Below are 13,447 nucleotides of genomic sequence, written 5' to 3'. Positions count from 1 at the left end.
TTGCATATAACCAGCTATACACAGTCATTCATTACATTAATAAACTAATATAAACCGTGCCCATCACTTGCATATAACCAGCTATACACAGTCAGTCATTACATTAATAAACTAATATAAACCGTGCCCATCACTTGCATATAACCAGCTATACACAGTCAGTCATTACATTAATAAACTAATATAAACCGTGCCCATCACTTGCATATAACCAGCTATACACAGTCATTCATTACATTAATAAACTAATATAAACCGTACCCATCACTTGCATATAACTAGCTATACACAGTCATTCATTACATTAATAAACTAATATAAACCGTACCCATCACTTGCATATAACCAGCTATACACACAGTCATTCATTACATTAATAAACTAATATAAACCGTGCCCATCACTTGCATATAACCAGCTATACACAGTCATTCATTACATTAATAAACTAATATAAACCGTACCCATCACTTGCATATAACCAGCTATACACAGTCATTCATTACATTAATAAACTAATATAAACCATACCCATCACTTGCATATAACCAGCTATACACAGTCATTCATTACATTAATAAACTAATATAAACCGTGCCCATCACTTGCATATAACCAGCTATACACAGTCATTCATTACATTAATAAACTAATATAAACCGTACCCATCACTTGCATATAACCAGCTATAAACAGTCATTCATTACATTAATAAACTAATATAAACCGTACCCATCACTTGCATATAACCAGCTATATACAGTCATTCATTACATTAATAAACTAATATAAACCGTACCCATCACTTGCATATAACCAGCTATACACAGTCATTCATTACATTAATAAACTAATATAAACCGTACCCATCACTTGCATATAACCAGCTATACACACAGTCATTCATTACATTAATAAACTAATATAAACCGTGCCCATCACTTGCATATAACCAGCTATACACAGTCATTCATTACATTAATAAACTAATATAAACCGTACCCATCACTTGCATATAACCAGCTATACACAGTCATTCATTACATTAATAAACTAATATAAACCGTGCCCATCACTTGCATATAACCAGCTATACACAGTCATTCATTACATTAATAAACTAATATAAACCGTACCCATCACTTGCATATAACCAGCTATACATAGTCATTCATTACATTAATAAACTAATATAAACCGTACCCATCACTTGCATATAACCAGCTATATACAGTCATTCATTACATTAATAAACTAATATAAACCGTGCCCATCACTTGCATATAACCAGCTATACACAGTCAGTCATTACATTAATAAACTAATATAAACCGTGCCCATCACTTGCATATAACCAGCTATATACAGTCATTCATTACATTAATAAACTAATATAAACCGTGCCCATCACTTGTATATAACCAGCTATACACACAGTCATTCATTACATTAATAAACTAATATAAACCGTGCCCATCACTTGCATATAACCAGCTATACACAGTCATTCATTACATTAATAAACTAATATAAACCGTGCCCATCACTTGCATATAACCAGCTATACACAGTCATTCATTACATTAATAAACTAATATAAACCGTACCCATCACTTGCATATAACTAGCTATACACAGTCATTCATTACATTAATAAACTAATATAAACCGTGCCCATCACTTGCATATAACCAGCTATACACAGTCATTCATTACATTAATAAACTAATATAAACCGTACCCATCACTTGCATATAACCAGCTATACACAGTCATTCATTACATTAATAAACTAATATAAACCGTACCCATCACTTGTATATAACCAGCTATACACAGTCATTCATTACATTAATAAAGTAATATAAACCGTACCCATCACTTGTATATAACCAGCTATACACAGTCATTCATTACATTAATAAACTAATATAAACCGTACCCATCACTTGCATATAACCAGCTATACACAGTCATTCATTACATTAATAAACTAATATAAACCGTACCCATCACTTGTATATAACCAGCTATACACAGTCCTTCATTACATTAATAAATTAATATAAACCGTAACCCATCACTTGTATATAACCAGCTATACACAGTCATTCATTACATTAATAAACTAATATAAACCGTACCCATCACTTGCATATAACCAGCTATACATAGTCATTCATTACATTAATAAAACTAATATAAACCGTACCCATCACTTGCATATAACCAGCTATACACAGTCATCATTACATTAATAAACTAATATAACCCCACCTTCGCAATACAAACAGTATTCTTACATTAATAACTAAATAAACCGTAGCCCATCACTTGCATATAACCAGCTATACACAGTCATTCATTACATTAATAAACTAATATAAACCAGTACCCATCACTTGCATATAACCAGCTATACAACAGTCATTCATTACATTAATAAACTAATATAACCGTCACCCATCACTTGCATATAACCTGCTATACACAGTCCAATCATTACATTAATAAACTAATATAAACCGTAGCCCATCACTTGCATATAACCAGCTATACACAGTCATTCATTACATTAATAAACTAATATAAACCGTACCCATCACTTGCATATAACCAGCTATACACAGTCATTCATTACATTAATAAACTAATATAAACCGTACCCATCACTTGCATATAACCAGCTATACACAGTCATTCATTACATTAATAAACTAATATAAACCGTACCCATCACTTGCATATAACCAGCTATACACAGTCATTCATTACATTAATAAACTAATATAAACCGTGCCCATCACTTGCATATAACCAGCTATACACAGTCATTCATTACATTAATAAACTAATATAAACCGTGCCCATCACTTGCATATAACCAGCTATACACAGTCATTCATTACATTAATAAACTAATATAAACCATACCCATCACTTGCATATAACCAGCTATACACAGTCATTCATTACATTAATAAACTAATATAAACCGTGCCCATCACTTGCATATAACCAGCTATACACAGTCATTCATTACATTAATAAACTAATATAAACCGTACCCATCACTTGCATATAACCAGCTATACACAGTCATTCATTACATTAATAAACTAATATAAACCGTACCCATCACTTGCATATAACCAGCTATACACAGTCATTCATTACATTAATAAACTAATATAAACCGTAGCCCATCACTTGCATATAACCAGCTATACACAGTCATTCATTACATTAATAAACTAATATAAACCGTACCCATCACTTGCATATAACCAGCTATACACAGTCATTCATTACATTAATAAACTAATATAAACCGTACCCATCACTTGCATATAACCAGCTATACACAGTCATTCATTACATTAATAAACTAATATAAACCGTGCCCATCACTTGCATATAACCAGCTATACACAGTCATTCATTACATTAATAAACTAATATAAACCGTACCCATCACTTGCATATAACCAGCTATACACAGTCAGTCATTACATTAATAAACTAATATAAACCATACCCATCACTTGCATATAACCAGCTATACACAGTCATTCATTACATTAATAAACTAATATAAACCGTACCCATCACTTGCATATAACCAGCTATACACAGTCATTCATTACATTAATAAACTAATATAAACCGTACCCATCACTTGCATATAACCAGCTATACACAGTCATTCATTACATTAATAAACTAATATAAACCGTACCCATCACTTGCATATAACCAGCTATACACAGTCAGTCATTACATTAATAAACTAATATAAACCGTACCCATCACTTGCATATAACCAGCTATACACAGTCAGTCATTACATTAATAAACTAATATAAACCGTGCCCTTCACTTGCATATAACCAGCTATACACAGTCATTCATTACATTAATAAACTAATATAAACCATACCCATCACTTGCATATAACCAGCTATACACACAGTCAGTCATTACATTAATAAACTAATATAAACCGTGCCCATCACTTGCATATAACCAGCTATACACAGTCAGTCATTACATTAATAAACTAATATAAACCGTGCCCATCACTTGCATATAACCAGCTATACACAGTCATTCATTACATTAATAAACTATTATAAACCATACCCATCACTTGCATATAACCAGCTATACACACAGTCATTCATTACATTAATAAACTAATATAAACCGTGCCCATCACTTGCATATAACCAACTATACACAGTCAGTCATTACATTAATAAACTAATATAAACCGTACCCATCACTTGCATATAACCAGCTATACACAGTTATTCATTACATTAATAAACTAATATAAACCATACCCATCACTTGCATATAACCAGCTATACACAGTCATTCATTACATTAATAAACTAATATAAACCGTACCCATCACTTGCATATAACAGCTATACACAGTCATTCATTACATTAATAAACTAATATAAACCGTACCCATCACTTGTATATAACCAGCTATACACAGTCATTCATTACATTAATAAACTAATATAAACCGTACCCATCACTTGCATATAACCAGCTATACACAGTCATTCATTACATTAATAAACTAATATAAACCATACCCATCACTTGCATATAACCAGCTATACACAGTCATTCATTACATTAATAAACTAATATAAACCGTACCCATCACTTGCATATAACCAGCTATACACAGTCATTCATTACATTAATAAACTATTATAAACATACCCATCACTTGCATATAACCAGCTATACACACAGTCATTCATTACATAATAAACTAATATAAACCGTGCCCATCACTTGCATATAACCAGCTATACACAGTCATTCATTACATTAATAAACTAATATAAACCGTACCCATCACTTGCATATAACCAGCTATACACAGTCAGTCATTACATTAATAAACTAATATAAACCATACCCATCACTTGCATATAACCAGCTATACACAGTCAGTCATTACATTAATAAACTAATATAAACCGTACCCATCACTTGCATATAACCAGCTATACACAGTCATTCATTACATTAATAAACTAATATAAACCGATACCCATCACTTGCATATAACCAGATATACACAGTCATTCATTACATTAATAAACTAATATAAACCGTACCCATCACTTGCATATAACCAACTATACACAGTCATTCATTACATTAATAAACTAATATAAACCTTACCATCACTTGCATATAACCAGCTATACACAGTCATTCATTACATTAATAAACTAATATAAACCGTGCCCATCACTTGCATATAACCAGCTATACACAGTCATTCATTACATTAATAAACTAATATAAACCGTACCCATCACTTGCATATAACCAGCTATACACACAGTCATTCATTACATTAATAAACTAATATAAACCGTGCCCATCACTTGCATATAACCAGCTATACACAGTCATTCATTACATTAATAAACTAATATAAACCGTGCCCATCACTTGCATATAACCAGCTATACACAGTCATTCATTACATTAATAAACTAATATAAACCATACCCATCACTTGCATATAACCAGCTATACACACAGTCATTCATTACATTAATAAACTAATATAAACCATACCCATCACTTGCAAATAACCAGCTATACACAGTCATTCATTACATTAATAAACTAATATAAACCGTACCCATCACTTGTATATAACCAGCTATACACAGTCATTCATTACATTAATAAACTAATATAAACCGTACCCATCACTTGCATATAACCAGCTATATACAGTCATTCATTACATTAATAAACTATTATAAACCATACCCATCACTTGCATATAACCAGCTATATACACAGTCATTCATTACATTAATAAACTAATATAAACCGTACCCATCACTTGCAAATAACCAGCTATACACAGTCATTCATTACATTAATAAACTAATATAAACCGTACCCATCACTTGCATATAACCAGCTATACACAGTCATTCATTACATTAATAAACTAATATAAACCATACCCATCACTTGCATATAACCAGCTATACACAGTCATTCATTACATTAATAAACTAATATAAACCGTACCCATCACTTGCATATAACCAGCTATACACAGTCATTCATTACATTAATAAACTAATATAAAACCATACCCATCACTTGCATATAACCAGCTATACACAGTCACTCATTACATTAATAAACTAATATAAAACCGTGCCCATCACTTGCATATAACCAGCTATACACAGTCATTCATTACATTAATAAACTAATATAAACCGTACCCATCACTTGCATATAACCAGCTATATACAGTCATTCATTACATTAATAAACTAATATAAACCGTACCCATCACTTGCATATAACCAGCTATATACAGTCATTCATTACATTAATAAACTAATATAAACCATACCCATCACTTGCATATAACCAGCTATACACAGTCATTCATTACATTAATAAACTAATATAAACCGTACCCATCACTTGCATATAACCAGCTATACACACAGTCATTCATTACATTAATAAACTAATATAAACCGTACCCATCACTTGCAAATAACCAGCTATACATAGTCATTCATTACATTAATAAACTAATATAAACCGTACCCATCACTTGCATATAACCAGCTACACACAGTCATTCATTACATTAATAAAGTAATATAAACCGTACCCATCACTTGTATATAACCAGCTATACACACAGTCATTCATTACATTAATAAAGTAATATAAACCGTACCCATCACTTGTATATAACCAGCTATACACAGTTATTCATTACATTAATAAACTAATATAAACCGTACCCATCACTTGCATATAACTAGCTATACACAGTCATTCATTACATTAATAAACTAATATAAACCGTACCCATCACTTGCATATAACCAGCTATACACACAGTGATTCATTACATTAATAAACTAATATAAACCGTACCCATCACTTGCATATAACCAGCTATACACAGTCATTCATTACATTAATAAACTAATATAAACCGTGCCCATCACTTGCATATAACCAGCTATACACAGTCATTCATTACATTAATAAACTAATATAAACCGTACCCATCACTTGCATATAACCAGCTATACACAGTCAGTCATTACATTAATAAACTAATATAAACCGTACCCATCACTTGCATATAACCAGCTATACAGTCATTCATTACATTAATAAACTAATATAAACCGTGCCCATCACTTGCATATAACCAGCTATACACAGTCATTCATTACATTAATAAACTAATATAAACCGTACCCATCACTTGCTGATAACCAGCTATACACAAGTCAGTCATTACATTAATAAACTAATATAACCTTAACCCATCACTTGCATATAACCAGCTATACCACAGTCATTCATTACATTAATAAACTAATATTAACCGTGCCCATCACTTGCATATAACCAGCTATACACAGTCATTCATTACATTAATAAACTAATATAAACCGTGCCCTTCCACTCTTGCATATAACCAGCTCTACACACAGTCATTCATTACATTAATAAACTAATATAAACCAGTACCCATCACTTGCATATAACCAGCTATACACAGTCATTCATTACATTACTAAACTAATATAAACCGTACCCATCACTTGCATATAACCAGCTATACACAGTCAGTCATTACATTAATAAACTAATATAAACGTACCCATCACTTGCATATAACCAGCTATACCCACAGTCATTCATTACATTAATAAACTAATATAAACCGTACCCATCACTTGCATATACACCAGCTATACACAGTCATTCCATTACATTAATAAAAACTAACTATAAACCGTGCCCAAACTTGCATTAACCAGCTATACACAGTCAGTCATTACAATAATAAACTAATATAAAACCGTACCCATCACTTGCATATAACCAGCTATACACAGTCATTCATTACATTAATAAACTAATATAAACCGTACCCATCACTTGCATATAACCAGCTATACACAGTCAGTCATTACATTAATAAACTAATATAAACCATACCCATCACTTGCATATAACCAGCTATACACAGTCAGTCATTACATTAATAAACTAATATAAACCGTACCCATCACTTGCATATAACCAGCTATACACAGTCATTCATTACATTAATAAACTAATATAAACCGTACCCATCACTTGCATATAACCAGCTATACACACAGTCATTCATTACATTAATAAACTAATATAAACCGTACCATCACTTGCATATAACCAGCTATACACAGTCAGTCATTACATTAATAAACTAATATAAACCGTACCCATCACTTGCATATAACCAGCTATACACAGTCAGTCATTACATTAATAAACTAATATAAACCGTACCCATCACTTGCATATAACCAGCTATACACAGTCATTCATTACATTAATAAACTAATATAAACCGTACCCATCACTTGCATATAACCAGCTATACACAGTCATTCATTACATTAATAAACTAATATAAACCGTACCCATCACTTGCATATAACCAGCTATACACACAGTCATTCATTACATTAATAAACTAATATAAACCGTACCCATCACTTGCATAAAACCAGCTATACACAGTCATTCATTACATTAATAACTAATATAAACCGTACCCATCACTTGCATATAACCAGCTATACACAGTCATTCATTACATTAATAAAACTAATATAAACCATACCCATCACTTGCATATAACCAGCTATACACAGTCATTCATTACATTAATAAACTAATATAAACCGTGCCCATCACTTGCATATAACCAGCTATACACAGTCAGTCATTACATTAATAAAACTAATATAAACCGTACCCATCACTTGCATATAACCAGCTATATACAGTCATTCATTACATTAATAAACTAATATAAACCGTACCCATCACTTGCAATATAACCAGCTATACACAGTCATTCATTACATTAATAAACTAATATAAACCGTACCCATCACTTGCATATAACCAGCTATACACAGTCAGTCATTACATTAATAAACTAATATAAACCGTACCCATCACTTGCATATAACCAGCTATACACACAGTCATTCATTACATTAATAAACTAATATAAACCGTACCCATCACTTGCATATAACCAGCTTATACACAGTCATTCATTACAATAATAAACTAATATAAACCGTACCCATCACTTGCATATAACCAGCTATACACAGTCATTCATTACATAATAAAACTAATATAAACCGTGCCCATCACTTGCATATAACCAGCCTATACACAGTCATTCATTACATTTATAAAACTAATATAAACCGATACCCATCACTTGCATATAACCAGCTATACACTCAGTCATTCATTACATTAATAAACTAATATAAACCGTACCCATCACTTGCATATAACCAGCTATACACACAGTCATTCATTACATTAATAAACTAATATAAACCGTAACCCATCACTTGCATATAACCAGCTATACACAGTCATTCATTACATTAATAAAACTATTATAAAACCATACCCATCACTTGCTATATAACCAGCTATACACAGTCATTCATTACATTAATAAACTAATATAAACCGTACCCATCACTTGCATATAACCAGCTATACACAGTCATTCATTACATTAATAAACTAATATAAACCGTGCCCATCACTTGCATATAACCAGCTATACACAGTCAGTCATTACATTAATAAACTAATATAAACCGTACCCATCACTTGCATATAACCAGCTATACACAGTCAGTCATTACATTAATAAACTAATATAAACCGTACCCATCACTTGCATATAACCAGCTATACACAGTCATTCATTACATTAATAAACTAATATAAACCGTACCCATCACTTGCATATAACCAGCTATACACAGTCATTCATTACATTAATAAACTAATATAAACCGTGCCCATCACTTGCATATAACCAGCTATACACAGTCATTCATTACATTAATAAACTAATATAAACCGTACCCATCACTTGCATATAACCAGCTATACACAGTCATTCATTACATTAATAAACTAATATAAACCGTACCCATCACTTGCATATAACCAGCTATACACAGTCAGTCATTACATTAATAAACTAATATAAACCGTACCCATCACTTGCATATAACCAGCTATACACAGTCATTCATTACATTAATAAACTAATATAAACCGTACCCATCACTTGCATATAACCAGCTATACACACAGTCATTCATTACATTAATAAACTAATATAAACCGTACCCATCACTTGCATATAACCAGCTATACACACAGTCATTCATTACATTAATAAACTAATATAAACCGTACCCATCACTTGCATATAACCAGCTATACACAGTCATTCATTACATTAATAAACTAATATAAACCGTACCCATCACTTGCATATAACCAGCTATAACACAGTCATTCATTACATTAATAAACTAATATAAACCGTACCCATCACTTGCATATAACCAGCTATAACACAGTCATTCATTACATTAATAAACTAATATAAACCGTACCCATCACTTGCATATAACCAGCTATACACAGTCATTCATTTACATTAATAAACTAATATAAACCGTACCATCACTTGCATATAACCAGCTATACACAGTCCATTCATTACATTAATAACTAATATAAACCAGTACCCATCACTTGCATATAACCAGCTATACCACAGTCATTCATACATTAATAAACTAATATAAAACCATACCCAATCACTTGCATATAACCAGCTAATACACAGTCATTCATTACATTAATAAACTAATATAAACCGTACCCATCACTTGCATATAACCAGCTATACACAGTCATTCATTACATTAATAAACTAATATAAACCGTACCCATCACTTGCATATAACCAGCTATACACAGTCAGTCATTACATTAATAAACTAATATAAACCGTAACCATCACTTGCATATAACCAGCTATATACAGTCATTCATTACATTAATAAACTAATATAAAACCATACCCATCACTTGCATATAACCAGCTATACACAGTCATCATTACATTAATAAAACTAATATAAACCGCTACCCAATCACTTGCATATAACCAGCTATACACACAGTCATCTCATTACATTAATATACCTAATATAAACCGTACCATCACTTGCAAATAACCAGGCTATACATAGTCATTCATTACATTTATAAACTAATATATACCGTGCCCATCACTTCATATAACCAGCTACACACAGTCATTCATGTACATTAATAAAGCTAATTTAAACCGTACCCATCACTTGTATATAACCAGCTATACACACAGTCATTCATTACATTAATAAACGTAATATAAACCCGTACCCCATCACTTGCTATAACCAGCTATACACAGTATTCATTACATTAATAAACTAATATAAACCGTACCCATCACTTGCATATAACCTAGCTATACACAGTCATTCATTACATTAATAAACTAATATAAACCGTACCCATCACTTGCATATAACCAGCTATACATAGTCATTCATTACATTAATAAACTAATATAAACCGTGCCCATCACTTGCATATAACCAGCTATAACAGTCATTCATTACATTAATAAACTAATATAAACCGTGCCATCACTTGTATATAACCAGCTATACACAGTCATTCATTACATTAATAAACTAATATAAACCGTACCCATTCACTTGCATATAACCAGCTATACAGTCAGTCATTACATTAATAAACTAATATAAACCGTACCCATCCTTGCATATAACCAGGCTATAACACAGATCAGCTCATTACATTAATAAACTAATATAAACCGTAGCCCATCTCTTGCATATAACCCAGCTATACACACGTCATTCATACAGTTAATAAGCTAATATCAACCATACCCATCACGTGCATATAACCAGCTATACACAGTCAGTCATTACATTAATAAACTAATAAAAACCCTACCCATCTACTTGCATAACACCAGCTATACACAGTCATTCATTACATTAATAAACTAATATAAACCGTACCCTCACTTGCATATAACCAGCTATACACAGTCATTCATTACATTAATAAACTAATATAAACATACCCATCACTTGCATATAACCAGCTATACACAGTCATTCATTACATTAATAAACTAATATAAACCGTACCCATCACTTGCATATAACCAGCTATACACAGTCAGTCATTACATTAATAAACTAATATAACCATACCATCACTTGCATATAACCAGCTATACACAGTCAGTCATTACATTAATAAACTAATATAAACCGTGCCCTTCACTTGCATATAACCAGCTATACACAGTTATTCATTACATTAATAAACTAATATAAACCATACCCATCACTTGCATATAACCAGCTATACACACAGTCAGTCATTACATTAATAAACTAATATAAACCGTGCCCTTCACTTGCATATAACCAGCTATACACAGTCAGTCATTACATTAATAAACTAATATAAACCGTGCCCATCACTTGCATATACCAGCTATACACAGTCATTCATTACATTAATAAACTAATATAAACCATACCCATCACTTGCATATAACCAGCTATACACACAGTCATTCATTACATTAATAAACTAATATAAACCGTGCCCATCACTTGCATATAACCAGCTATACACAGTCAGTCATTACATTAATAAACTAATATAAACCGTACCCATCACTTGCATATAACCAGCTATACACAGTTATTCATTACATTAATAAACTAATATAAACCATACCCATCACTTGCATATAACCAGCTATACACAGTCATATCATTACATTAATAAACTAATATAAACCGTCCCATCACTTGCATATAACGCTATAAAGTCATTCATTACATTAATAAACTAATATAAACCGTGCCCATCACTTGATATAACCAGCTATACACAGTCATTCATTTCATTAATAAACTAATATAAACCGTACCCATCACTTGCATATAACCAGCTATACATAGTCATTCATTACATTAATAAACTATTATAAACCATACCCATCACTTGCATATAACCAGCTATACACACAGTCATTCATTACATTAATAAACTAATATAAACCGTACCCATCACTTGCATATAACCAGCTATAACACACAGTTATTTCATACATTAATAAACTATTATAAACCATACCCATCACTTGTATATAACCAGCTATACACAGTCAGTCATTACATTAATAAACTAATATAAACCGTGCCCATCACTTGCATATAACCAGCTATACACACAGTCATTCATTACATTAATAAACTAATATAAAACCGTGCCCATCACTGCATATAACCAGCTATACACAGTCAGTCATTACATTAATAAACTAATATAAACCATACCCATCACTTGTATATAACCAGCTATACACAGTCAGTCATTACATTAATAAACT

Source organism: Bombina bombina, chromosome 1, assembly GCF_027579735.1.
Source record: "Bombina bombina isolate aBomBom1 chromosome 1, aBomBom1.pri, whole genome shotgun sequence".
In the NCBI taxonomy this organism is placed as follows: Eukaryota; Metazoa; Chordata; class Amphibia; order Anura; family Bombinatoridae; genus Bombina; species Bombina bombina.
Note: the sequence above shows the minus strand (reverse complement) of the source record.